Raw genomic sequence first — 10,320 nt, forward strand, 5'->3', positions numbered from 1 at the left:
ATAACGAAGTAACCTGTAGTCTAGGCAAGTTCTAGATCTTCATAAGAGGATCCTTCCCAGTGCACACAGTGTGCCAGACAATCACACAGCACTCATGTGAGTGATGTCACTGCTCCTGTTACTGGAGGTAGCTTTTGTGATTGATATTGCAGCCGCCTGCAGTAGCTCTGAGGTTTGTGATTAGTTTATGTTTCATTGTGGGCCGGGTGTTGTAGGCACGGCATGGGGGAAGGGTTAGCGCAGCTCCTCCAGGAATTAAAAACAGTGGGTGGGTGGGAGGCTGCAAGATGTGGTGTGGGCTAGTTGCTGAAATAGTAAACAACTTCAGAGAGGAACCACACCCTGAGAAGGCTTGCATATGCTGGTTCAGACTGGGTCTACCAGAGATCAACAGACAAAGAAAGGGCTTTTGGTATAAAAAGGCTGAGTTTAGAATGGTAGAAGACCTTCTGTTTGATTCAGCAAACAGACAGGACCCTCTGTCCAAGGGGCAGCCCCAACCCTTGTGGAAGGGTTGGCAAGACTTTGGCCATAAGGGCCCCATAAGGCTGATGGGTGATCGCTGGTGAGCTTTTAGCATGAGTGTAGGAACTAGTGTTGTTTTTTAAATGTTTTCTCTGTAATGCTTTTCCCCGAAGAATAAAATATGTTTTGCTTTGTGAAGGCTGGGTAGTGGCTGGCATACACTGTTGTAGTCCCTGGAGAAAGGTAAATCACAGGTGCTGGACCCTGATCTGCCCCGATGGGGAAATCACAGTGACGTACAGAGGCACTGCAAGCGTAAACTCCCAGTCTGGAGGGAGAGAGACATGAGTCTCCACCCAAGATAGGTGACGGCTAGGAAGTCTCAAACCTTTAAGTGGGTGCCCTCAAGGAAGTCCAGGAGGGAAGGGCAAAAATGCAGTCAGTCCTGAAACTGTGACCTAGCTGGTAGCAGAAGTGGAATCTATGGCCAGTGAAGTGCCAACAGCAGTGAAAGCAAGTACTACAGAAGGGCAAAGCACAGAGAAAAGTCTTGTAGTCTTTTGGGGAAAGGAAGAGTGAAGAGAGACAAAGGAAAGTGAGTTATGAACAGCTAGCAAAAAAAGTCAGCAGTTGAGATATGCAGAGAAAGGCAGCTCAACACTGAGGAGAGCACAACGGCCCAGCTAGCCAACCTGCCATACTCTGAGGACCGGGAAAGGAACAATGATCCAGAATCGCAGGGAATACACAGCCACTGGCAGAGAGTCCAGCAGGTTGGGGAGATCTCTTCCTAGAGGGAAGAAGTTGACAGAGGCAGCAACCATGCTCCATCCAGACCAAATGCACCCCTGCAGAGAGAGCATGGACAGATCTTTCTGCAGAGCAGGAGAGGGACAGACTGCCTCTGGAAGCCCAGCTGCATGCAGACCAGGAGCAAGAGCAAGCAGACCAAGAGAAGCAGCACCAACTTGAGGAGAGAGAGGAGGACAAGAGGCGAGAGGAGAGAGAGGAGGACGAGAGGAGAGAGAGGGAGCATCAACATCAGTTCAATATGGAGGGACAATGTCAGCAAAAACCTGAGTGGGAGGTGTAGCCGGACCTCAGGTACCTGTCCCAGTGGAGGGCATAGACTCAGGCAAGGGGATGACATGGATGTGTTTCTAAATGCTTTTGAAATTGGATGTGAATGGAACAAGGTGGGGCAGGAGAATGTGGGAATCTGGCTCCACTGCTGACGGGAAAGGCCTTAGACATTTTCACCCATGTGGCCAGAGAGGACTATGCAGATTATGGGCCATGCAAACAAATATGGTTGCAAAAGTGGAAGCTGACCCCTGACGCATACAGTAGGAGGTTCTGAGGAGTTCAGAAAACAGGGGATCCGGCCCATGTTGAGGTGTCAACTCAAATTAGAGGTTAGGTAAGAAAATGGGGAATGGGATGGGGTATCCACAGTTGTGAGGCCTATGAATTAATGGGTTTAGAACAATTCTACAAACTCTGCCCCCTGACCTAAAATCATGGACAACGGACAAGGACCCTAGAGACATGTCCATAACTGGGAAATGGGCCGACCAATAGGCAGATAGTTGGATTGAGTTTGATAAATTCAAGGGACAGTGGCATAAAACTGATCCCCACTCAGGACCTCTGCAGAAGGGAATAGGCCAGATCCAGATTGGTGCGGGGAGGAAACCCTACTCAGGGCCCAAACAAGGAGCCCAGGGATCTGAAATGCTTTTATTGCAATGAGAGAGGTCAGAAGGTGATGCACTGCCTGGGAGGCCGAGGACTAGTGGTAGTCCACATCAGGTCCAGGTGACAGTGACCCCACCAATGGTAGAACCGGATCCAGCCCCGAAGGCCCGATCAGTAAACCCGACCATTTCAGACCCAGGAGAGGAATCGACAAAACATTGTTTCCCGGTGGCTGTGGATGGAAAAAGGCCCGGGGTGGAGGGCTTATCCCTGATCAGCTCTTGACTATGTAGGGACTTTCCCTCGTGGTCAGATCCATCTAAAATGGGGTGACATCCAGGGGCCTAAGGATGCTGGGATGTGCTATCTCCCAGCTGCCAGGAGAAGTCTCACGGGGGAATGACTTAGACTCCTAGCCCCAAGCCACTTGGCTGCAAGCAGCAGCCCTTGGCTCTAACCCCAGGCTGGGAGGCGGCCCTGATTGCATGGCCAGGGCTGAGCAGAGTCCAGCTGATGAGCTGACCTGAGGAGGGGTGAGGAGCAGGTCCCAGGCTGAGCTCAGCCTCCCTGCTCCTGCTATGGATTTCAGACAGGACCAATTGACTGACCCTTCCCTAGAAAAACCTAGGGCTGCAGCTGGCTCCCCAGGCACCCCCAGATAGGAAACCAGAGGGTTTCTCTGGAATCAGGGGCTACTCTAGAGAGAGTGGATTCCCTGGGAGCGCTGAGCCCTGGGGAATACAGAGACCATTGGTGGTACCACAAAGTACTAACTTTGGCTACTCAGCCTGGCCCATGTTATACCCGTCTCAGGAGCCGTGGGAATACAGCACACTAAATGGAACTTGCCCCAGAATTTCTACTGGCCTGGGGTGTGTGAGGTAAGGCCTGTGACCCGTGCCAGAGGGTGAGGTAGGTCCGGGCTGCCCTGAGCCTACTAATCATCCCAGAGGAACCTCTTCAGAGGGTCACTATGGACGTTGTGAGGCCCCTTAGCAAAATTACCTGGATGGGGGTGGGGAAGTGTGGTTGGTTGGTAGTAGCTTATGCCACCCGCTACCCAGAAGCAGTAGCACTGTCCTCTGTAGAGGCAGACATGGTGGTTGTCCTGCATGATATTGGCTGATCGGGGGGTGGGGCAGGCAAACTTTATGTCTGCCCTAGGGGCTATAGAAGAAATGTGGGGTTCAACTAGTCAGGGTGTCTCCCTCCCACCCCCAAGCTAATGGGCTGATTGAGAGATTTCATGGAACCTTAAAACAATATTGAAAACTTTTGTGGAGCAGCACCCCAGACATGGGTTAAACGTTTACCTCCCTGCTGTTGGCCCATAAGGAGGCTCCCAGGAACCCACAGCATTGTCCCCTTTGAACTGCTCTGTGTGGGGACCGTATCGGGGGGGGTGTTGGACTTAATGAGGGTGCAGTGGGAAAGTACGGCCGCTCCCAAGGGCCACTCAGTGGTGGAGTCTATGTTGGCCTTCCAGGAAAAGCTCCCTGAATTCCTGGCTATTCCAGCCCCAGGCTGGCATACTCCACCTTCCCTCTCCTGCATTACTGCCAGCTTTTCTCATCTCCCACAGTCATTTTTTTCTGGGCAATTACACCCTGTCTTCTCTGCAGGGGCGGTGGAAGTGGGGAATGGGGGCTAGTGCCCCTAGAACAGAAATACTTGGTGTGTGTGGGTGGGGAGATCTGATCTATTCTTCTACTCCCATAGGTCGTTCTGCTACACATTCTGGGAATTAATGTTTCCTATAAACTCTGCTCACATGTCGGGGGGCAGAGGCAAGAGCAGGACACAGAGGGGCTAGAGCGGTGCCTGGAACTGGGCCAGGAAGTAGGTTGGACCTAGGGTGATCAGGCCAGATCTGGGAGCAGCTACACCTTATGGACAGCAAGAGAGACACCAACTGTTAGGACCCCACCTCCCCAGCCTGGAGCCAGCTGCCCATGTCCCCCACCAGGTCTCAGTAGTTCCCCTCACTCCCTATGCAGCGCCCCCTGCTCCTCTTTTTGTCCCTCTGCCCCCCACCCCTTCAAAGCAAAATCCCTGCCACCTCTGCTTGTCTGAGCTGCTTGGATTTTATGTAAATCTACAATCAGAATTTGTAAGCACAGATGGTGTCAGGGAGTATTGCCTAGCGGTGACACCAGGGAATGGCTTAGGATGCCAGAGGCCCAGACTTGCTACCCAATTACCATGTGCCCTTGGGCAGTCACTTAGGGACAGCTGTCAGGCGTATTGAGCACCCACCACTTATGCTCACAGAAGTGGCTTAACACTTCTGAAAATCAGGCCAGCGAGGTGTCTGGGTCTCTGTCTCCCCAGCTGGAAAAAAGAACATAGGACAGTACTGCTTCCCAGCCCCATAAGGGAATGGGAGGCCTCTCATATTCCTGGAATGAAAGGTAAATTGAACCTGGATGGACGGAAAAATATGCTAACAACTGAGCTCCATTTGACTGTGGAATGGCTTCCAAGGGAAGCTATAAACAGACTGATCACTATGGGACTATATTGCAGGGAAGAATTTTGCAATGGCCCCCAATGGGGGAAAGAGAGTGGGAATGTCCAGTGTTGTCAGTTACACTCCACCCCTTCCCCCAACCTGCTGTGCATTCTCTGTCGCAGCAACACATGACTGTGGTTCCTGCTTATTCATGCAGGGTGGGCGCCCTGTTCTGAATGCAAGGAAACAGATGGCCTCAGCAAGGGGCATGCCAGCCTCTTACAATGGCTTTACTTAGCATCTTTCACACAAAGGCACGTGACCCCCTCCGCTTGGCCAGGCCCAATGCCTCTGACATCAGAATGACCCTGCTGCTTGCGGGAGTTCAGAAGCAGAGCTGAATGCTGCTGTTCGAGCAGCAGCAACCAAACATTGGCATCTTGTTTTCGTTCTGTTGCTGGCATGTGGCATCGGAAAGTTAGTGGCAAAGAAACCAGGGTGATGGCACCTGCATGAAGCCGTGGGACAAGCCAGTGGGTTTTAGATGCACCAGTCAAAGCAGCTGCTTCCTCTAGGCTTTACATCTATAGGCTAATGGCATTGAAGACAAGTACTTGTTTTTTCACTCTAAAGCTTTGTCCCTAAGTGCAGGAGTCTCTGGCCCTCTCCCTGGGCAATGGGAAAGTTATGAGAGAAAGCCTCTAGTCCAGTGGTTCTCAAACTTTTGTACTGCTGACCCTTTTCACACACTAAGCCTCTGAGTGCGATTCCCCCTTATAAATTAAAAACACTTTTAAAATATATTTAACACCATTATAAATGCTGGAGGCAAAGCAGGGTTTGGGATGGAGGCTGACAGCTCACGACCCCCGCCCCCCCAATAACTTCGTGATTGCCTGAGGGGTCCCGACCCCCTCTTTGAGAACCCCTGCTCTAGTCCCAGAAGGCTGTGTTGGCTTAAGATACTGCACCCCCCACCTTTAGAATAATTTAAAGGCTCTTTGCCCTTTTCCACCCCGTCCAGCTGCAGCTTGAATGGCTGTTGCATTGCTGACGCAGATAAGACCAGTGTAACCAGGCTCCTGTCCCTCAGGACTGGCGATGCATTTGAAAAAGCCTCCCACCGCCCACTGGCACCGAAAGGGGAAGTAGCAGCCTGTAGGGAATTGTGCTAACCGCCAGGGCTGGATTAACCTTTTGTGGACTCAGCATCAGGGCCGGCTGCACGCACCAGTAAAGGAAGCAGGTGCCTGGGGTGGCCGATAGAAAGGGGCAGCATGTCCGTCGGTTGTTGGGGTGGCACGTCCGGGTCTGCGTTCGGCGGCAGCTCAATCGGGTTTTTCTTTTTTTTTTTTCCTTCGCCGCTTGGGGTAGCAAAAAAGCTGGAGCTGGCCCTGCTCAGCACCAAACATATTTGTGTGTCCCCTGAGGGCAATGGAGCATGATGTGGGGAGATCGGTCCCCGGAGTGAGGGGCAGGCAAGGGTCATGGTATGGCAGCGGCAGTCCCACTCCACCCGCCGTGAGGGCACTATTTACTAACCGGTAGTTGTCAGATGCACAGTATCCTGCCCAGTCCTGTGCTGCCAGGATCCTGACCAGCCCTGTGCCCGGCTCCCTGGCACCACTGGCGCCATTGTAAACCCGGAACTGCTAACCACACTGCCTCCCTGGGACTGCTACAGGAACCAGAGAGAAAGCAAGCAGCAGGAGGTAGCTGGGTTTCTGAGTGAGGCTAAGGGATTTAGGAGCATAAATCTGTTGACTTTCAAGGGGACGTGTGTTCCTAAGTCACTCTTGAAAATCCCACCGTCTGGGTGTATAACGCATCTGGGGCTTCAGCCAGGATGCCTCCTAAATGGTACCCAGCTAGCACCACTGCTGCTCAGAAAAAATGGACAAGAGGTGAGATGAGGTATGGGGAAGATGGGAATTAGAGGAGCATGTGGGAGGGGACTGAGGATTGCCTTGTACTGTCACCATAGGCAAGGGGTAGGGGGTCAGGTCCAGAGAGAAGAATCATGTGTTCCTGCTTCCTGGAGCTCCAGAAACAGAGTCAGGGGCCGAGTGGGTCCTCGGAGCTTGGCTGAGCTGGTGTTTCCATATGCAGTCGGCCGCATGCAGCATGCGCTCACCTCTCCCCCAATGCTAGCCACAACTCAGCCTAGGCTAGCAACGCAACTTCAGGTTTGTTAAGGGCCTTCATTGCTTTATCCATAGAAAATCTGTGCACATCCATTTTAAGAAACCCCATCTCATTATAAGGCATAAGGGAAAGCAATACATCAGGCTTAGTATGTCATGGACCCATGACACTGTTCCTGTCGGCTATTACCAACAAGTTGTCCCTTTAAGAGAAACAGAGCAGCCTCCAGTCTTTAGCCTTTACACCAGGAGCGGGGAACATCAACTTTGAAGCCCTAATATGGCCCACGAGATTCTGCAATTCAGCCCCACATCTTTAATTCACACATATGTCCTGCAAAGACTACATGTCCCAGCATTCAATGCTCTACTTTGACCTGAGCAGCCTGGCAAGCCAAGGAGCTGTGGTCTCCAGTGCCAGGCTGCCTCTCCAAATTAGAGATGGTATCAGCTGCAATTCCTTTTAGTAGGAGGCAGGTGCTGTCTGTGCCCCTCCAACCCTGGCTAGTGGCCAAGGTGGCCCTTGTTTGGGCAAACTCTGGGTGCCTCTCCCCCCAAGATTGTTGTTACACTCGAACACACGTGACTCAGCTCTGGAAAAGTGGCCCATGTTGGCTCCCTTCTACCATTACTGCTTGGGAAGCCCCCCACCCTTCCTTATTAAAAGCCCCTGGGGAGGGGAGCAGAGACAGGAACAAAAACACCTAAAAATGACTCCCAACCCACCTACCCAGAGCCAGGCTGGGGAGGGGAACCAACGGATCATGTGACTTAGCAGCAGCCCTGTTTGTTAGCACGGCAAAATGGCCATTCCACAGCGAACACTCCAGCAATGTGGAATACAGTCCGCTGCCCACTCCCCCTTTAGAGCTCATGACCTGGGGGCAGCAGCTTAACAGGGAGGAGGCTCAGCAATGGAGATGATCCAGCTCCAGAAGAAACTCCTGGTTTATGGGTCATAGAGTGGTGTACTAAAGAAGTGCCCTGCCCCTCCCCACCAGAAGCCCAGTGGTTCTCAACCAGGGGTCTGGGCCCCCCAAGCAGGGCATTAGGCTCGCTGGGGCCCAGGGCAGAAAGCTGAAGCCCTCATGTATGGGGTTGAACCCTAGATCCCTGAGCCCCGATACCCAGGACTGAATCCAAAGCCTGAGCAATGTAGCTTTGTGGGGGCCCCTGTGGCATAGGACCCCAGGCAATTGCCCTGCTTGCTACCCCCAATGCCAGGCCAGCCCTGGCTTTTATATGCAGAAAACCAGTTATTGTGGCACAGGTGGGCTGTGGAGTTTTTATAGCATGTGTGTGGGAGGGGGCTCAGAAAGAAAAAGATGGAGACCTCTGCTGTACAGCATCAGGCAGTGGTTAGCAAAAACCTTTAGATCCTGCTTCTGAGAAGTACCAAGCACCTCCTGAGCACCTCCAACTGAGACCTTGGGGGTAGAGGATGTTCAGCACTTCTGAAACTCTGGCCTTTACTGTTCTTCAGTGAGGGTGGGTCAGTTCAAGCCCAGTGATTCAGATGTTAATGGGGTGATGGATGAGGGGCTGCAGAAGCAGACAGCGGTCCATCTGCTTCTTCCCCAGGCTGCATTATTTCCATAGCTCAAGGTGTGGTGATAGGGTGGGTGGGGCTGGGGAGGAAGGGTTCTTTGAACTGGACGGACACTGGGGTTCCCGAGGAGCCAGAGAAAGCCCAGGATATGTAGGGATAGAAAGCAGATGGTGGGTCATATGAGTTGCAGGCTAATGCTGGCCACACATGAATGGGATTTGAATAAACTGGCACTCACGCAATGCACGATCAGCTCACTTCAGCTCAGTTTTCCAGAACATTGTGATCTTCAGAAAGACTGGGACACCCGTAGCCTGGCCTTATGCTTCTAGATAAGCAAACATGAGGTACTTCTAACTATGGTGCTCAACAATGGAAATAAAGGGAACAGAGCGAGAGAGCAGGTGGGGCTTTTCCATGAGCACCTGCTTTCATAGCGAATGAGCATCAAGATAAGGTCAGAGCTATCATGACACACTGCAGCACCCTGAATCCAGACTGAATTAGTCTGATTTGGAGCCAGGGATTAGCCACAAAGTGGGTTGGACCATTTCCCCCTTGTAATGAAATAGCTAGCTCTTTTCTCGCTTTATAATCAACTCTCTCCATTTCACAAGTGGGGAAACTGAGGCAGAGAGCAATTGAGGCTTGGACTGTCAATAGAGTTTGTGGGATTTGGGCACAAATAGTCTCAGGCTCTTGGAAAATATCAGCCAAAAGAACTTGCTCAAGGTCACATGGCTGGTACGTGGGAATGCCAGATATGGTGGTCAGGGAGCCCTGGAGCTCAGGCCTGCACTCAGACCACACTTCTCCCAACAGTCACAGAGCTAACTTGCTAAAGGGACCAGCTTGATTGTAATGCTGAGACAGGGTATTGCCTGTAGCAGCTCTGGGATTGAGAAGGGCCAGTGACCATACTACCATGGACAACCCAATGAAATCTGCCATGTGATCATCAGGCCCAGTTCTCAGCTCTATATGGCTCAGCTGGACCCATTAACCCTGGTTAGCTGAGACCATGGGCAGGAAGCAGAAGTCTCCCAAAATTCCCAGGGACTTCCCAGCTGGTGTGTCAGGGAACAAACATTTGCCCAGTAGTGGCTGACTCATGGGATCGGTATGTATTTAGTACTCACAAAAGGTACCAGATTGACAGGGCTCTGGAGACTGATGGCCTCTGATCACCCACAAAACCAGCAGAGCACAGCTAGAAGCAGTGCAGGCCTCCTCCTGCAGCCCCGCCTACCTGCCTCAAACCTCAGTTGGAGGGAGCTCTACTTCGAGGCCCTATTTAACCCTTGGAGACTCTGCTGAGACGCAGGGCTCACTTGCAGTGGCCTTGAGCAATAGGAGCACCTGTTCCCTGGAACTGGGCTGAAACGGAGTGTGTTCTGGCAGTACTGTATAGCTACCCTAGCAAAGCCCCCTCCTGTAGACGCACCTTATACTGACAGGAGGAGTTTTTCTGTTAGCCTAGGCCAGTCTACACTAAAACATTAGGTTGATTCATGCAGCTATGGCGCTCGAGCCTGTGAAAAATCCACCCATGTGACATACTTAAACCAACCCAAGCTGAACGGAAGAACTAATCCACCTCCCTGAGACACGGGAACTAAACAACAGGATGTAGCCAAGTGTCTACACTGAAGTGCTACAGCAGAGCGGCTGCAGTGGTTGACACGTAGACCTAGCCAGAGTAACACCACCTCCCTGAACCTTAGTGGTGCTGACAGAAGCCCTCTTCTGGTGGCACAGCTGGGTCTCCAGCAGGGCTTTTGCTGGCACAGCTGTGTCAGCTATGGAGGTGGTTTTTCCATACCCCTGACCACCACAGCTTTGCTACCAGAACTTTGTGGTGTAGACCTGGCCTGAGTTGAGGCTTTTCAAACTAGAATGCAGAAGTCTAGAAAGCCATACTGTGCAAAACAAAAGCACACACCATTTCACAGAGGAAAATTAGGGTGCCTAAAATTAGTATTTAACTGACACCACATCCACTTCGGTTCAGA

Source organism: Gopherus flavomarginatus, chromosome 14 (assembly GCF_025201925.1).
Source record: "Gopherus flavomarginatus isolate rGopFla2 chromosome 14, rGopFla2.mat.asm, whole genome shotgun sequence".
In the NCBI taxonomy this organism is placed as follows: Eukaryota; Metazoa; Chordata; order Testudines; family Testudinidae; genus Gopherus; species Gopherus flavomarginatus.